Source organism: Protomyctophum parallelum, assembly GCF_964188405.1.
Source record: "Protomyctophum parallelum genome assembly, chromosome: 20".
NCBI classification, from domain to species: Eukaryota; Metazoa; Chordata; class Actinopteri; order Myctophiformes; family Myctophidae; genus Protomyctophum; species Protomyctophum parallelum.
Genome location: NC_139718.1, coordinates 41565479 through 41573893, shown reverse-complemented (window position 1 = coordinate 41573893; position 8415 = coordinate 41565479). Strand labels below are relative to the sequence as shown.

Genomic DNA, 8415 nt, shown 5'->3' with positions numbered 1-8415 from the left:
TTTGTCAGAACTATCGTACAATACCAACAACAAATAGATCTGCAACACAGACAGCTGGAGTTCCTCACTCCTCAAGTCACCTCTGATCTGACAGGTTTGTCACAAATCATAACGATGTATTTAGTATTTACCCTAGGTCTGGACTGGATATTTAAACTATAGGACCAGCATACTAACAGACAGTCATTCACATCATTTATTTATTGTTTTAACTGTTTATTTATTTATTTTTGTGGCAGTTGTGTTGCAGTATTGCAACACAAACGGTTGTAACATAGAATAATTAAAACAAGTGACAACTCAACCAAATTATGCAATCTGGCCTCCTGCAGCCTAAAATTAATTTGACACAATGGCACCCCTGTTAGTCAAGTGTGTAAATGCAAGGTGCAATATAATGTAACTCTTAAAACATTACTAGACTAAAACATAAGAACAAAAAAAACATTACAACCTAACAACAATAAACACACCAAATAACAATACAACAACAAAACAAAATAACATTGTTCACAACACACGTTGTGACAGGATACTGCATACATTATAATATTATGTGTCACACCTCCGGCTGTTTTCTTCGGCTGTTAAAGCCCAAAGTGGGTTGAGACCCTGAGTCATACGACTCGTACCGGGAGTCTGAATAAATCTTAAGAATCAATGTTCATCTTATTTCCCATTTCGCCTCCTAGACTTCCTCCCAGTCTGTGAAGAGGAGAAATCACCTGAGCAACAGGAGAGGAGGTCCGACTTGCTCCAAGAGGAACCACATCCTCCACAGATTAAGGATGAACAGCAGGAGCTAATTCACAGACAAGGGGAGGCTGACAGGTCAATGTTGACATTACTAGCAATGAAAAGTGAATGTAATGAAAACATAGAGACAGAGCCTCTAGCCAGCACTTCAAATGAACATGTGAAAACACAAGCTGATGTAGAGAGCCTTGGAGCATCACTGCCAACTGTTGATGTGCAGCTCATCTCTTCACACTGTTCTGAATCTGACACTGACGACAGTGATGACTGGGAGGAGACCAAGGAAGATCAGTCACAAGATCAGACGCACACTGTGGAAGGACAAAGATTTTCTTTGAGAAGCAAGCTGTCCCAGGACCTGATATCAGGGCGACAAAGTCCATCCATGAGAGCCCATACAGTGGAAAGAACATTTAGTTGTACAGTTTGTTTTAAAACGTTTGTTCGAAAGGCAGATCTTAAGAGGCACACAATGACTCATACGGGAGAGAAGCCCTTCAGTTGTACAGTTTGTGGTAAAACGTTTAACCGAAATTCACATCTTAAGCGGCACACACGTACTCATAGTGCCTTAAGTTGTATACTTTGTGGCAAGCGCTTTAGGTCAAGCCCACATCTGAAGAAACACATGGAGATTCATATGTGAGAGAAATCCTTAGTTTTATAGGTTTGAGGTTTTGAGTGAAATTAGTGATCTGAAAACACACAAGCGTTCATACAGGTGAGAATGCTTTTAGTTGAGCTGACCTACCATGATACATACTGTGGCACACGAATCATAGATGCCAAAGTAGAGGATGGTTATGATGAGCGCTCAGGGTGAGAAGTAAGGAGTTACGTATCTTTCTCACAGACAATTTGACACTTAAACACTTGGGCCAGGAGGTGAACCAGTGACCTTCTGAATCTGATACTAGAAGATGGCCTCTCTACTCACTGAGCTACGATTACTCCAATACACCCCTCACTACCCAGGGCAAATATGAAGTCAATAAATACGTGGTGTGCAGACATTGACATCTGAAGACATTTTAAATATCCTACCATCTATTATTTGCATTTTCCCACACTGCATATCTGGGTTTTTTTTACTATGTGAATTATGTTATGGGACTTTGTTGATTTAGTTGTTTTTGCTTACATTGTGCGTACATTGTGTTTTATTTTAAATCCCGCAGCAGCAGTAAATAAAACTAAGATGGTGAAACAATACAATAGACATATATTCTTCGGACACTAGCATACATAAATGTAATGTCTATTAGGTAGATCTTTATTGTCATTGTAACATGTAATGGTGATTGCAACAATCACTAAAATAGCCTATATATGAAAAATCTATGAAAATGAATACAACAAAACACACATAACCGTACTTCCTGTCATAGCACAAACCGCACAATAAAACATGTAAATGAGCTATTAGGGCTATTAACAGTTAATATATACTCTTCATGTTAGACTAAATAATGCAAAGTCAGTATTGAAAATGTAACCTATTTAGAATGATTTTCTGGAAAGAAAGAGAAAGGAAAAAAAAGTCAACGAATACAGCTTCCATACCAACAATCTCTCTGCGTGAGAGTTCTCAGATCCGGTCTAGAGCCCGCCTACTGTATCCTGACATTTCTAATCACACTTTCATACGTTTCCATATCCGCTCTAGACCGGATCTGCAAACTGCAACGTGAATTGAGCCCAGCAGGTATTTACATGCGCGCAACATCATCGACCTCGGAAGTTATTCTTCTCAGTTTACGTATGCAGCGAAGCCAAATGCACTAATGCGGTGCTTCTGTCGGTAAAAGAAGCAAGAAGAGACGTAATATTTTAACTAAAGTAACAATGTTTGACATAGAGACTTTGAGGCTGTTCCTTAATGAACGACTGACCGCCGTTGCAGAGGACATATTAGCTGTGTGTGTCAGAACTATCGTACAATACCAACAACAAATAGATCTGCAACACAGACAGCTGGTGTTCCTCACTCCTCAAGTCACCTCTGATCTGCCAGGTTTGTCACTTTCTTTTACCCTTTAATTCACATTGTAGTTGCAAAATGACAAAACAATATCAGTAGATTTATGCTTTCTATGCGTTTACAGAAGACCAGCATACTTTCAATTCGAATGAGCTTTATTGGCATGATAAATCATACGTTTGCTTTCCTAAAGCAAGTGTCAAAATATAGTAATAAAGTTTAAGAAAATGAAAGTAGCCTATGGGATGGAGGGGGTACACTGTTGTGTTAAACAGATTTATCACAAATTGTACATGTATTTATTTTTGATGTGAACATACCTGGTACAGTATGAATGTTAGGATACATGGGTATATAGTGTACTTAATATCAATAGGGTGTTATTACCGGTATACGTCTCACTTCGCCAATCGCCACCTGCCCTGCACCAGAAACGGCCGGGTGCTATAATGAAAGCCATGTCCACTCAAGTGTGTTTGTGTGTGTATATATAATATATATATATATATATATATATATATATATATATATATATATATATATATACACACACACACACACACACACACACACACACACACACACACACACACACACACACACACACACACACACACACACAGCAGCTATAGTAGATGCAAATGATATTATGTTACATGCTGTACTATAACGGTATAACCAGTTTGTTCAAATTAATCTAGGCATATAATCTAGTCTCAGGTAATTGTATTATTTTATAGAGATTCCATGGCACAGTAATACTTCACAATGTGAGCATCATGGAAACATGGCCATCTGTCTATCAGTTGTGATGTGATGTGATGTGAGATCAGAGTGTGATTCAGGTGAATGATCATTTTCCCATTACAAGTCACAAGGGAGATGGTTCTGGTACAATAACTACAATTGGACTTTTAGTCACCTTTCACTTATTCATTCTCCGTTCATCCTGTCTTCTCATAATGTTCTCATGTGTCTACAGACAGACAAACAGATTTAATTTATTTTATGCAAATATTTACCCTTTGAGCATCACCTTTCGCTCGTCACCTATTCTATTCCTATTGTATTCCTATTCTGCCTAGACTTCCTCCCAGTCTGTGAAGAAAATAAATCACCAGAGCAACAGGAGAGGAGGTCCGATCTGCTCCAAGAGGAACCACAGCCTCCGCAGATTAAGGATGAACAGCAGAAGCTAATTCACAGACCAGAGCAGGCTGAGGGATCGACGCTGAAAATAATAGCAGTGAAAAGTGAATATAATGAAAACAGAGAGACAGAGACTCAAGCCAGCACTTCAAATGAACGTGTGAAAACACAAGCTGATGTAGATAACTGTGGAGCATCACAACCAACTGTTAATGTGCAACTAATCTCTTCACACTGTTCTGAATCTGACACTGAAGACAGTGATGACTGGGAGGAGACCAGGGAAGATCAGTCACTGAAATCACACAAGACCCACACTGCTGAAGGACAAATATTTTCTTTGAGAAACAAGCAGTCCCAAGACCTGATATCAGTGCGACAAACACCAACCATGAGAGCCCATACAAGGGAAAGAACATTTAGTTGTACAGTTTGTGGTAAAACGTTTAACCGAAATGGAAATCTTAAGAGGCACACAAGGACTCATACAGGTGAGAGGCCCTTCAGTTGTATACTGTGTGACAAGCGCTTTAGTCGAAGCTCACATCTGAAGACACACATGGAGATTCATACAGAAGAGAAATCCTTGCAGGGCAGTGGGAGTAGTTGTGCACAATGGGTTTGGCCTTGATAGAGGTGGCCATTTCGCCCAATTTCCGCCCTTTCCCACAACCTAAATGAATTTGAAACAATGACACTCCTGCATTAATCAAGTGTGTAAATGCAGGGTGCAATATAAGGCTGTGGTGTTTTCTATATTAAATATTACCACTAACAGCACTACTAGTTTTACAAAACATAAGGGGAGACTGTCTGAATAAATAGGAAGAATCACCGTTTTTCTTATTTCCGATTCTGCTTCCTAGACTTTCTCCCGGTCTGTGAAGAGGAGAAATCACCTGAGCAACAGGAGAGGAGGCCTGATCTGCTCCAAGAGGAACCACAGCCTCCACAGATGAATGGGGAACAGCAGGAGCTAATTCACAGACCAGAGGAGGCTGAGGGGTCAATGCTGACATTACTAGCAGCGACAAGTGGATATAATGATAACAGAGAGACGGAGCCTCTAGCCAGCAACGATTTCATCTCTTCACACTGTTCTGAATCTGATACTGAAGACAGTGATGAGTGCGAGGAGACCAGGGAAGATAAGTCACTGAAAACACAAACAACACACACTGTTGAAGGACGAAGATTTTCTTTGAGAAACAAGCTGTCCCAGGACCTGATATCACTGCGACTAACTCCATCCATGAGAGCTCATAGGATGGAAAGAACATTTAGTTGTACAGTTTGTGGGAAAACATTTAGCCACAGTGGAAATCTCAAGAGGCATGCAAGGACTCATACAGGTGAGAGGCCCGTCAATTAGCCCTTCGCTAAACCCTTACCCCACCCTAAAAGCGATTACAATACAAATTGTTATAGCAACCATTGCTAAGAATGGCAAGCTTTCATCACCTCATCACTGTCAATGATATTTTGCATGGCTGTGTTGTTAAACACTTACACAGCTTAACGTTGGGAGAGTTACACGACTGACCCACCCAGGGGATGATAATAATACTAATCACCGTAGTCTTACCGTGCATTTTGATTGAGTTGGATACTGTTTTTCCCTCATTTCCTTGTACTTCTAGTTTATTGAAATAATGCCATGCACATTTTCCCATGCAGAGCATAGCCTACTGCAGGCCTGGTTGACTAGAAATAGAAGACACTTTGAAGCACTTGCTACTGAAATGATCAATAATTTATATGGAGAAATCCCCATAATTTGACGTGCATCTCAATGGGGAATTGCCTGTGACCTAAAATGGATTTGACACAATGGAACCTTTGTGTTTTTGATTGATTGAAGTATTTATTAACAGTTTGCAGAATTACAGTACATTTCAAGACGTACAAATATACACTTCTATTTAGCCAAAGAACAGATCAGGAATTCATCATAAAAGATGTAGAAAGGGAAAAGAAACCTACCGGTGTATATATAGGGAAAAGCTGGGGGGGGGGGTTCAGATTTTACGGCGGGGGCCAGTTTCGAATTGCAGCCGTCCGTAGGTGCCCTTTGAGAGCGGTTTTGATTTTGAAGGAGTCAAGGGATTTGCATGTCTTAATGACTGTTGGTAGGGCATTCCACATTTTGGTGGCATAAGATATATTGAATGAATAATTTAGTCCCTTGTTTGTGCCGAATCTGGGTTGCACATGGTTTGTTGAGCTCCCTCTGGTGTTGTGGGTGTGGACTTCGTTAACATTAAGGAAGTATTGGGTATCTTGGTTTGATTGATTGATTGAAATATTTATTAACAGTTTGTAGAATTACAGTACATTTTAAGCACAAACTCAATACAAAGTGCTGTATCGAATCTTGTAGACCAGACCCATTGCAAGATGCTGTACTCTGTCGTCAACCCTAAGCCATTCCAGCCTGTCAAAGTGGGCAGTTGGTTAGTTAGTTAGTTAAGTGTGTAAATGCAGGGTGCAATATAAGGCTGCCCGTGGTGTTTTCTATCTTAAATATGACCTCCAATCCACCAACACCACTGATACTACAAAACATACAGTTGTCTGTATGTCTGAATAATTATTAAAGGGACAGCTCAACCAAAATCACTTTCTCTTATATTTTAACAAAAAATAATTGTGTCCTTTGTGATGGGGAGGAATGATATAGTACAACTTGCTCATAGGCTTCTGGTTTCAGAGCTTTCTGCTGTTTCTGTAGCTATTTCTGTGTATTTCCAGGTTTCTGGGTGGAAAATAAATATTTGGTGCCACTCATTACATATTTAGCTACATCATGTATTCGATTTCTGTGACGTGACGTAGGCATATCTAATTCATATTCATGTTTGTTTCATATAGATTTGTATTAGGGGCGTGGTTTCCCTGTTCTTTCATTGCTGACAAGTAAGCTAAGTTTCTTTTTGTCCGGTTTACTGGTTCTCTTCTTCTCGAAACAGACATTTCTCTGCCAAAAGCAACGCACGCTCATGTGTGTGCGTGTGTACACCACACACACCACACACACAGGCAGTGGGCTCACGGGTAGACAATAGAGTAGCCGGATTCTCTGTCCTTGAGCAAGTGTCCTTGAGCAAAACGCTGAACCCCTAATTGCTCCCGATGTGCAGGTTGGTGCCTAACCTTGCATGGTTTCCTCCGCCATTGGTGTATGAATATGTATCTGATGACGTAAATGACTTATGAAGTTGCGGAATCCGTATCATTTTTACACCTGTAACAGCAGCTAGTTTACATTTCTGTTTACAGAAGTCGCATTTTTGACACTTTAAGCATCACCTTTCTCTTATTTCCCATTCTGCCTCCTAGACTTCCTCCCAGTCTGTAAAGAGAAGAAATCACCAGAGCAACAGGAGAGGAGGCCCGACCTGCTCCAAGAGGAACCACAGCCTCCACAGAAAAAGGATGAACAGCAGCAGCTAATTTACAGACAAGAGGAGGCTGAGGGGTCAACGCAGACATTACTAGCAGTAAGAAGTGAATATAATGAAAACACAGAGACACCTCTAGCCAGCAACCATTTCATGTCTTCACAGTCACACTGTTCTGAATCTGACGCTGAAGACAGTGATGAGTGCGAGGAGACCAGGGAAGATAAGTCACTGAAAACACACTCAACCCGCAGTGTGGAAGGACAAAGATTTTCTTTGAGAAACAAGCTGTCCCAGGACAGCTATCCCAGGACCTGTTCGGGGCGACAAACTTTTAGTTGTACAGTTTGTGGTAAAACGTTTAATCGAAATGGAAATCTTAAGAGGCACACACATACTCATACAAGGGAGAGGACCTTCAGTTGTATACTTTAGCTAAGCCCACATCTGAAGAAAGTGAAACCCATGGGGTTTCATAATGTGAGAGAAATCCTTAGTCGTGTTATAGTTTATGGAGGTTTTGGGTGAAATTAAGTGATTGGAAAACACACAAGGGTTCATAACAGTTTCTCAAGGAAGCCACCTGAGCTAACATCATACATACTGTGGCACTGAATAAGGATGGTTATGATGAGCGCCCAGGGGGAGAAGTAAGGAGTTAAGTTTCTTTCTCACAGACATTTAGGGCTCCATTTTCTTCACCACTAAATCCCTTATCCCTAAACTTCTTTGCATTTTATTTTTTTTACTATTTTGCAAAACATTTTTGAATAGTTAAAATGGCCAGTATACAAGCTCACAACGTGTCAATGTAGATTGGCTAGTTTAGGAATAAGGGGTTTAGTGGTGACGAAAATGGAGCCTTTAGACTTAGACTTTGTTGATTTAGTTATGTTTACATTGTGTTTTGTTGTGTGTTTAGTTTTAAAGCAGTACTAAGAACCAGTGTTGGGCAGTAACTAGTTACTAGTAATATATTACTGTAATATTATTACTTTTCCTAGTAACAAGTAATGTACTGTGAGGTATTAATTACTCTGCCAAAATAGTAATATTATACCTATTTACTTTGTTGTTGGCTACCGTTTTTTTTAAAGGTCAAGAGAGATTGCTGCTTTATTTTATAGG

General features: G+C 40.0%; 1 long non-coding RNA gene across 1 annotated transcript; it reads left to right on the top strand.

Annotated features, from left to right (window-relative positions):
* The first annotated feature begins 2528 nt into the window (after positions 1-2528).
* LOC310878210 lies at positions 2529-8364 on the top strand. Its single transcript, XR_014570875.1, has 4 exons — positions 2529-2770; positions 3823-4377; positions 4753-5238; positions 7226-8364. It is a non-coding gene; the product is annotated as an uncharacterized lncRNA (long non-coding RNA).
* Positions 8365-8415: the final 51 nt, after the last annotated feature.